The sequence below is a fragment of the Mastomys coucha genome, unplaced genomic scaffold (genome assembly GCF_008632895.1).
Source record: "Mastomys coucha isolate ucsf_1 unplaced genomic scaffold, UCSF_Mcou_1 pScaffold8, whole genome shotgun sequence".
Taxonomy (NCBI): domain Eukaryota; kingdom Metazoa; phylum Chordata; class Mammalia; order Rodentia; family Muridae; genus Mastomys; species Mastomys coucha.
In genome coordinates, this window is record NW_022196914.1 from 10,655,248 (window position 1) to 10,666,077 (window position 10,830).

At 33.5% G+C, this 10,830-nt stretch overlaps 1 long non-coding RNA gene across 1 annotated transcript in view; it reads left to right on the top strand.

Moving 5' to 3' along the window:
• Positions 1-9,000, top strand: part of LOC116083450 — a 15,666-nt gene extending 6,666 nt beyond the window's left edge. Inside the window, exon 3 of the long non-coding RNA XR_004115718.1 lies at positions 8,907-9,000. This is a non-coding gene — a long non-coding RNA (uncharacterized LOC116083450). The remainder of the gene's footprint in view (positions 1-8,906) is intronic.
• The last annotated feature ends 1,830 nt before the right edge of the window (positions 9,001-10,830 follow it).

Below are 10,830 nucleotides of genomic sequence, written 5' to 3' on the forward strand. Positions count from 1 at the left end.
CCCTCCCCTCCTCTCCTCTCCTCTGTTCTCCTCTCCTCTCCTCTCCTTTCCCTCCCTCCTTCCCTCCCCCTTCTCTCTCAATACACTATGAGAGTTGACTGATAATAAAAGGAAGGTAAGTGGTTCATTTCTGGGACCTCCCATTCATCATTTCCCCAACTTTTCCACAGGGGACATTGACCACTGTCCAATCTTTGTCTGTGGGTATTTTCATCTATCTCATTCAGCTGCTATTAGAGCCTCTCAGAGGACTGTTATGCTAGGCTCCAGTCTGCAAGTACAACATAACATCACTAACAGTGTAAGGGATTGATGCTTTCCCATGGAATGGGTTTCAAAATGAGCAGGTCATGATCAGCCATTCTTTTATTCTCTATATTATCTTTTTCCCTGAATTTTTTTAGATGGAACAATTTTGGTTCAAAAGTTTTGTCGGTTGGTTGGTGTCACCATCCCTCCACTGGGGGTCCTCTCTGGTGACTGGAGGTGGTTTCTTCAGTTTCTCATATTTCAACTATTGAGCATTTCTCTAAGGAAACCTACATTGACTACTGGGAACCTCCCTCAACCAGGGCCTCTGGGACTTCCTAAAGTCCATCCCTGACCCCTATTGCTACATATTTCCATTTATTCTCCTGGCCCTCTGGGATTCTCTCCTGTCTCTCCCCATACCTAATTCTTCCCCTTATTCCTCTATCTCTCCCCTCACCCACCCATGTTTCTCCCTCCCTCTGCCTCCCACGACTATTGTGTACCCACATCTAAGTGGAATTGAAGAATTCTCAATTGAGCTTTCCTTCTTTTTTTGTGTATGTCTATTCTGAATTATTTGGCTAATATCCACTTATCAATGAGTACATACCATCTGAACAACTAATGAGCATGCAAGGGCTGGTCTGAGGCCTCCAGCATATATGAAGCAAAGGGCTTCCAGGTCTGTCCTCTGTGGGAGAGGATGAGCCTAATCCTGTAGTGATTTGATGGCCCAGAAGGGAGGATACTGTGGGCTGGAGGCTGCCTTCTCAGAGGCAAAGGGGAGGGGGACTGACTGTGGCAACATTTGGATAAGTAAATAAATAAATAAATAAAATAATTTTCAAAAGGAAAGGTCAACAACTACGGTTTGACTGAAGATGACAAGATACTTATATGCATTGTGTGTGTGTGTGTGTGTGTCTGTGTGTGTGTGTGTGTGCTGGTTTGTATATACTTGACCCAGGAGTGGCACCATTAGGAGGTAGGTGGGGCCTTATTGGAGTAGGTGTGTCACTGTGGGGGTGGGATTTATTCTAGCTTACTGGAAGACAGTGTTCTGCTAGTTCTCTTCAATACAAGAGATGGAACTCTCAGCTATCCAGCCCCAGGTCTGCCTGGATACTACCATATGCCTGCTTTGATAATGGACTAAACCTCTGGACCTGTAAGCCAACCCCAATTAAATGCTGTTCTTATAAGAGTTGTCTTGGTCATGGTGTCTGTTCACAGCAGTAAAACCCTTACAAAGACTATACACACGCACACACACACACACACACACACACACACACCATTTTGTGGTCATCATTGTGTGGAAGTCTAAATTTTCCTTTATATTGGACAAGAACAATGTGAATGAAGAATTTTATACTCTCAAGAGAATGATAATATTTTAAACCACAAAGTTGACTTGCTAGTTAACAAAAGGACATTTAATTACATGATTTCTACAAAAGAGACCGTATTAAAGAAAGAGAAGCAACAATATATTTTTCTGTAGACAATCTATAAAAAGATCAAACACATAAATTGATTCAAAATGTAAACTAATCAGATGGCTGTGGTAATTAAATGACCTTAAATATTGATGATAATAGTTAATAAGAAAAAGTCCAGAGTATGTTTATAGACCTGTACCAGATGGAAAATGTCTTTGTAATTTAATTTTAGATATATTATCCTGATCACACCTGAAGATTGTGTGAATTATAAAATATATAAGTTTCATCTTATAAAGTAGATGAACTTGGTAATACATGATGCAGTGTTGCAGTCAATGAATTATTTCATGTAAAATATCAGAGTTTAATCAAATGTTCCATTTGTAATAAAAAAATTAACTAATTTTCTTTATTTACTACTACTTGACTATACTAAATACATTTACCAATAGAGTGCTCTCTTTGATAGTAATTAGTTATGATAAGAGCAATTATTTGTTGAACAATATTATTATTAATTTGTGGTAGATAAATTGAACATCACTTGATATTGGCATAGAATGTTGAGAATATAAACATTATTAATACATTGTTTCTGAGACATGACACTCTGAATAGCAGAGAGTAAGCTATAAATGGTAATTAAATGTGAAAATTAACTTTGTTTTACAAGGATTAATTACCTATGTGAACTACATAAATCACTTAAGCTTTATTATAAAAAAACATGTGTTTTGAATAAATCATGGACTCATGATTATTTTCCATGAATAATAAGTAGATCTAATTTTAGTCAAATTCTTTACTACCTATGGGAGTGTAAATAGCATTCATTGTTGCTGTCAACTTTCATTCAGTTCAAGGTCAAGTTGTAGCCCTGCATAAGCTTTGGCCATATGTCATCTCAGTACTGTGCCATCAGGTAAAATTTGTACTATAATATACTCAGATTCTTAAAACTATCACAGGAAATGACATAGAACAAAAAGACTTTGCCCTGCTTGGCCTCTCAGACCCTAAAGAAAAGACCATTCCATATTTTAACTAATATAATTTTGTTTCTTGCCACTAATATAATTTTGTTTCTTGCCATTATGCTGGGAAAGAGATCTTTGTATAAAGGAGCTCCCACTGGCACAAAAAAAAAGAATGTATATCATAGACAGTACATACATACTCACTAGGAGAAAATATTGTTGAAGACAGAGTTTAAAAGGATACTGTGTGTTACTTGTTTTTAAGATTGTTAGTCTGAGCATATTTCTCTCTCTGCATCTCTAAGACCACTGAACAGTGATTGGATGTTCTGATAATTTGAGGTAACCAAGAGTGTGTAGTTATCTTATGTAAAGCTGGAACACCTTATAGATCAAGCTTATAATAATATGATCAATTTGAAATAATATATCACATTTAATCTGTTATATGCTTTAACATGGAGTTACTTAGATTTTAAACACAATGGAATATTGATTAATTTCACACCCACTTAAGAATAATAAGGACAAATCACTAGGTAACAAACCCAATACTAGAACTTTTCAGCACACATTTTGTTCTTGCATATTCAATTTGCCAAATGAAAGTTAGTGTGTAGCAAGCAATTTTGACAAATACTTTGTGTGGCTACACCAACAGAAAAACTTATGATCTTAAAAGAAAAACATATCTTTGAGTTTTTAATTTGAAAATATATATCAATAACATTAAGCTAAATGGTAAACGTATATATTCACCCTAGATTAAATTTTTAATTATGACGTTTTAATGTTTTATTGCATCATTTTCAGTTGAAAAGAAATTGTTTCATGTATTTCATTTGGGGGACAGCTGTATCCATCATGAATGGCATGCATTTGGCATGAGAGGATGCCTGTGAGATTTGGTTATCTCCTTCTACCATGATTTTGAAATGGGAAACCTGTAATGAAAAATGGTAACTGTGAACCATTACTGGGTGGTAGACAATGAAATACCTGTCTCAAGAGAGGCTGACTGACCCATTAAAATCAGTATACTTAATAAGGGGATTCAAATCTAGTGGTGGACTTCAAGGACTAGGATTGTAACTAACACTTTGGAATATGCAGGATCTAAAATTCTATCGTATTGTGATTTAAAATAAAATTCTAAATGTGATGCTTAAAAATACCACTGAGTGATATCAAATATAAGCAAAAATGTCAAGTGCATTATTGGACAATACAATGATTATAGGTAATAATAACATAGTACATGTTTTTAAAAGATAGAAAGTAGGCTTTTAAATAACAAGTAATTCAGGAAATATATACATTTAATGTAATTTAAATGTTACAAAATTAAACATATATCACATCTTCTTTATATGAAACCCACAACTATGTACAGTTTCTATGTTTTTTGTATTTGTTAAAATAAAATTCATATACAATTAAAAAAAAAGAGTGACTAAGGCAAAGAAACATCCTATATTGTAGCTACCAAGGTTCAATAAGTCTTGCTTTCCCCCTGATTTTAGCCCAGTGAGAACTCTGTCAGCCTTTGATCTAATAAGTATGAAGTTGCTTGATTTGTTTGTTGTCATATCAGAGTAATACATTTGTAGTCACTTGTTACTCTATGAAAAGTATTGTCATTAGTTTCTGGAAAGAACCTTAAATGTTGTTTCACACTTCTAGAAGACTAAAAGTGCTAAATTACAAAATGTTGATTATGTGTTATGGTAATAATTTGCTGAAAGGAGAAAACAGGCTGTAAAAAAAAAAAAACAACAACAACAACAACAAAAAAAAACAACTATATGCAACTGTTGCGGTAAATCTCCAACCCAAATATGCCCCAGCAATGAAAACACAACTCAATTAATATAAATACATGCTGTGTGCCTAGATTGGGCAGATCTACCACTACACTACCATCTTCCCAATCTATGAGACCTCTTATAACTTGCGGTTTTTCCAGGCCACATGTTTCTGCAACACTTTCCTTCCATCTCCACCTCTGACTCTCTCTCTCTCTCTCTCTCTCTCTCTCCATCTCTCTCTCTCTCTCTCTCTCACTTTCTCTCTCTCTCTCTGTCCCTCTCTCTCTCCTCTCCCACAACCTTCAGCTCCACCTTCCCCTTTTCTCTGCCCAATCACTGACTCTCGCCTTTATTTTTATCAATTAAGGTGGGAAGAAGGTTTAAAGGAAATCACCTGCATGCTGACTCATTCCTTGTTTGCAGCCCCTCACAGGAGAATGGAATTAACATCAAATATAATTAGGTCTAGGGCTTTCTGCAACATACAACTGTAAACATTGATAGGAACATTTGTAGATATAACTTGATGGCATGTTTGTGGTATTGAGTGTTCAATGGGGTTTTAGAAGAAGCAACTTAACATTTGGAAATTCTGTTAAAGATCTCTTTAAACTGTACCTCATTTCTGTATCATGTGGTGTTTCCTGTTCTGGTCAATAAATACAGAGCAATGTCTTTTATCAGGACAGACAAAAGACATTGGAAAAGAAGTGATGAATTCAAAAATTGTCTTGCTGTTGGTCAAATAAATTCAAATGGAAGTGGTGAATTTTTTTTACTTTCTTTAATGTGACAAGGAAACAATTGGGAGTTACTATAGTTATCTTTTATTTGTTTTACAATGCAGTAATGTTAACTACTATGATGGTCACCACTAACAACATATTTAAATTTAAATTAAATTTATATATATGTGTGTACAAATACACTCACACACGCATACACACACATAAATATATATATCTGTATATAAACATATATATATGTTTATATATATACACATATATATTTAGTGTTTTGAAAGCATGCATGTCTATATATACCACATACATGCAGCAGTCATAAAAGGCAAGAGAGGGCATCAGATACACTGAGACTAGAGTTAGAGATGTTTTTAAGTCATCATAATTGTATGGGGAATTGAACCAAGAACTGCTGAAAGAATAGCCAGTTATCTTAAACATTGAAGAACAGTGCAATTCATTTTTATTGGATATAATATGCATGGTCACCTCATTTAGTACATGATATTGCTAAATGGATGCTAAAACAACAGTCTATTTGCCATTTTATACAGCTATAGTAGAGATACTGGGATTGTTCTATTGATAGTATGATATAAAACAAATCTTAATTTAGGATAATATGATATAAAACAAATCTTCATTCAGGATAATAACACTCAGCAAATGTATGTAATACAGAAAAATTGAGGATTTAAAAAAATCCTTAAGTGATCTCTTATTAGTTGTGAATATGATATGTCTTTCACCCACGATGATCTTCTGCCTTGGAGTCTAACATTTTTATTAGTTGTTTCCTATAGAGTTACAGTTGTCATGGTAATTTTTCTATTAATCTATTTTCACACCTTACAAAACAATAATTAATACCATTCAAACCTCAATTATATGCTGATGCTTTAAGGATATTATTTGCAGCCATGATGTTTGAAGAAAAACTAGTAACCTGCACTAGTTTCAAATTCAAGTCAAGTAGACCCAATAATAATCATTCTAGGAATTAATTATATCAACCTCTATTCATATATGTATGAATGCTTTCCATACACCAATATTTTTCCCATGATCAAGATCTATTATTATGAATAATAACAAAGACAATTGAAAAAATAGATGATTTACTGGAAGCCATATTATTTACACCATTTATGTCTAACTAATTAACAAGTTAATGATAAACACTTGCTAGAATATCATTTCTAACAGAATTTTTCTCAAAATTCTTCTCTTATAGTCTACAAACAAGCCATATATTAATACCTATTCCTCCTAGCAATATTAATTAGTACCTACCGATTCTGGTTTATTTGTATTGTCATAATAAAAATTGTGAGCAAATATAAACAGACAAGAAAGGGGTCATTAAGTATGTTGTCTATAGTCCTTCACTAGGAAGCCAAGGCAAGAACTCAAAGTTGGAACCTGGAGACATGAACTGAAATAACATTCATGGTGGGATGCTTCTTATTTGTTTGTTCTTTATACCTTATTCAGTTTTCTATCTCACACAACATGGAACTCTCTGCTCAGGGGTGGCATTGCCCTTAGTATGCTAAATCATACCACATGCAACATTAATAAAAAAAAATTCACCATAAACTTGATGACAAGGCATGTTCTCAGTTGAACTTCTCTCATAACATATGATCCAGTTTTGGTCAAATTCACAAGAATATAGCCAGCACACTGATAGCTATATAGAGGGCAAGAATCTTTTTCTCAAATGATGAGTATGATTTTGTTTCCTAGTTAATACAGTGCCATTGGCAATAGTTTTGACACTCCAACAATATTGTTCTCAATAAATATTCCATAAACAGCTTATCTCTGTATCTTTTACTACCTGTTTTTATTATTAACGTTCTAGATGTTGTTTTGCTCTAGAACTTTCAATAAAAGCTATCATTTAGTATTTCCATTATTGTCAGCTAACTGGAGCATCTCTACATTTTTAGATGTTTTTTAAAACCAATTGCAGTATGTTGATGTCAATGAAAAAAATTTAAAACAGTCAAAATATAGCTTTGAATATTGCTTATATAACCTAATTATAAAAAGTCTCCTAAAAACATATCTCATATACTCAAATATATGTTCAATAAAATTATCAACCAAAAGTAGTGGCCAAGTTTTTTTTTTTTTTGGCTTCTTCTGCACTGTTTATGTACTTAATGCAATTAATTAATCTCCCCTTTTAACTTCAGTTACAGTCTCAGCTAAGAAGGATCAACTAGTCACAATTGTTATTCAGGTCTCATGACTTATCTCACAAAGACCAATCTACTGACTTCGATAGACCACACGACCACACATTGATCTATGGTTTTATATTTAGCATCAGTTCCTATCCCTTCACAATATGCTAACCATCCAATTATAAAGATTTATATTTTAACAAGTAATTAGAATTATAATTATGACTTTGCATTGCAGGATACTCTTTCATTGCTATTGCTATAGTATAATTAAATGTTATTTATATATCTCATAATAAATATAATTGGAGTATTAATGCTAAAATTACCTATCAAGTTCCAATCAAATTTTCTACCTAGTAACACTAAAAATGATAGACTATATTTCTCCCTAAAAAACTGATAATTCATGGAAAATCATATAAAAACTAATAAAAAAACAATAGCAAGTTATGCCCTTATTTTAACATTAAATTGAAGAATGACCAACGACATTCAGCATCATCATTATTATTCCAGTATAGAAACTTCAGTAATGAGTGTTATAAAAGTCACATTGGGTTATTAAACCATTACACTATCATTTATTTAATGGCCAGCTCTATTCTGCAAGTCAGTATGAGGAAACAAGTCTTTTTTCAGGACATCTCTATACTACTAATTCATTCCAGACCCTTTTCCTAGCATAATATATCAGACATCGTAGTTGCATTTTCACCTGTCATTCATACCCGCTGAGATGTAATATAAGGTTGAATCACCTGAAAATTACCTATGCACAAACAAGTACTCTATATTTTATGCAGTTATTTCTTCTTGAAGATGTGACTTGAAGAATGGTTCATCTTTTCTCCTAGAAACTTAAAAATATTGGTATTACCTCACTATTTCCCTCAGAAGCAACAACATTTATAAACTAAAACTTATGATGAAGATAAGAATCTTGTGCTTCCCTTTTCTTTACTCTTGGCCAATGTTTGTGGTCAATAGTTTTCTTAATTTTAAACATTACCATTGGACTGAGCATGGGGTCCCCAGTGGAGGAGTTAGAGAAAGGACTTAAGGAGCTGAACGGGTTTGCAACTCCATAGGAAGAACAACAATATCAAATAACCAGACCCCCCAGAGTTCCCAGGAACTAAACCACCAACCAAGTAGTGTACAGATTGAGAGACTCATGGCTCCAGTTGCTTAAGTAGCAGAAGATGGCCTTGTCAGGCATCAATTGGAGGAAACACCCTTGATCCTATGAAGGCTCAGTGCACCAGTGTAAGTGAATGTGAGGGTGGGGAGGTGGGAGTGGGTGGTGGATAGGTGGGGGAACACTCTTACAGAAGCAGGGAGAGAGGGGATGGGATAGGGGTTTCCAGGGGGTAACAGGGGGTACCAGGAAAGGGGATAACATTTGAAATGTAAATAAAGAAAGTATCCAATAAAAAAAGATAAAAATCTCAAAATAATTTAAATTTCCATTTTCCAATTGCAGGAAAGCTGCATCCATCCATGAAAATTCAACAATATGGTTACCTAGATAGAATCTGCATAAAGATGACACCAGGGGACATTACAAAAGTTATCAAGGTAATTTTTAAAGGTACTGTTTATATATTACTATAAAAAGGTACCTAATGTTGCTGTGGGAAGCAGATCTAGTTTTCTTCAAAATAAATAAATAAAATAGCCAATAAAATAAGTGAGTCTCCTTGTAGGCTACTCTTTAACAAATGTACATATGAGCACCATCATTAAGTTTCCTGTGTGTATGTGAATAATATGTGTGTGTAACAATAATTACAGAGAAGAAGTAGTAAGTATAAAAGAAAATAAGAAGGGGGATGGTAGATGAGGAAGAGGGAGAGGTGGAAATTATATAAATACTCTACATTCATGTATGAAATTCTCCCAGACAATATTCTTTTGGAACAATAATTTCTCTGCTGCTTCAAATATTGCCGCATCTTTAGTAGAATAAATGTGAAGCAGGTTCACCACCAATAAAAATGTTTCACCTCTAATCATTGCTTTCCACTTGATTTTACCTGTAAGTATCATAGTTCTATAAATTATTAACACTGTGTCTTCATGCAACATGATCAAATAACCCATCAGAAAGAAATTCATATACATCTAAAATCTATTTTCACCCTCTTGAATAGTCAAGGACATACTGTTTATGTGTTTCATGCTACATTCTCTAGTAATTTATTGATTTTCTAGGAGACATAGGTAATTACACACACACACACACACACACTTCCGTTATTTTACCACACTATTTTAATACCTAGAATGATATTTTCTCTCTGTGTATGCCATTTTATACTCAATCTCCAATACATAAGTGAGAATTTGTGCCTTTGCAACCTCCAGTTTTATTCAATGTTATCCCTTGCTGTGAAAGTTTAATGCAAAACAACAAACACACAAAAAAATCCACATTTTATTCTCTCAAATAATCAATCCTCATACTGAACATCAGTTGAAGACATCTTATTTTTAGTCTAATGAACAAGATGCCAATCTGTTGAAAAAAAACATTGTTAGCTAAAAATTGTTGATATTCTGCTTCCTAGTCATGTTAGTTCTAATAATTTTCATATGCCAATTTGAAGACAAAATATTAAAATGAAAAACAAGTGGAAGATCTTATAGGTAAATATGTTGAATTTTCGATCTAAAAATGAAGAATTGATCTCCTCAGGGCATTTTAGAAGGAACCATCATCAACCTCTAAAGCTAAAGGGAATCCATAATCAGAGTATGTGAAGGAAAAAAAAATCTATTTTCATGGGAAAAAAGGAAAACAAAATTCCATAATTCAACTATTTCTTTTCTTTCAAGTACCATGCGACTATATAGGAAGATTCTTTAAAGCTGAGGTATTGCCTATAATTTAGTACTGAAGGTTCTCTGTGTGTGTGTGTGTGTGTGTGTGTGCAAGTGTATGTGTGTAATAATACAATAATGATCCTAGGCTTTAACAATACCTTATCAATTATATATTATGTATTAATTCATGTCATAGGACTATCTTCAATGTGAATATTCATATATTAACTATATTTTAAATAGGTAAAATGTATAAATCTTAGCCATATTTTGCAGGATGTGGCTAAAGTCACTTATAAACCTATAAGTTATAACCTATAAAGTCAATTATAAATCTATAAGTTGCATGAATATTTTTATTCATGATCATTTGCAGCCTTTGAAGAAAATTGAAAGAAATAGCTTATATGTATGAAGGAGTAGGAAATTCCTTTTGAAAGTTGTCATGTTACCCTTTTGGTCACCTGGTCAACATGTTGACACAAAAGAGTTGCTGAGTTTATTACTTACAGCAGAACACATTAGTTCTTCAAGAAAAGGCTAAGGACTGATGGATTTACTTTAGTAAACACAAGTAATAT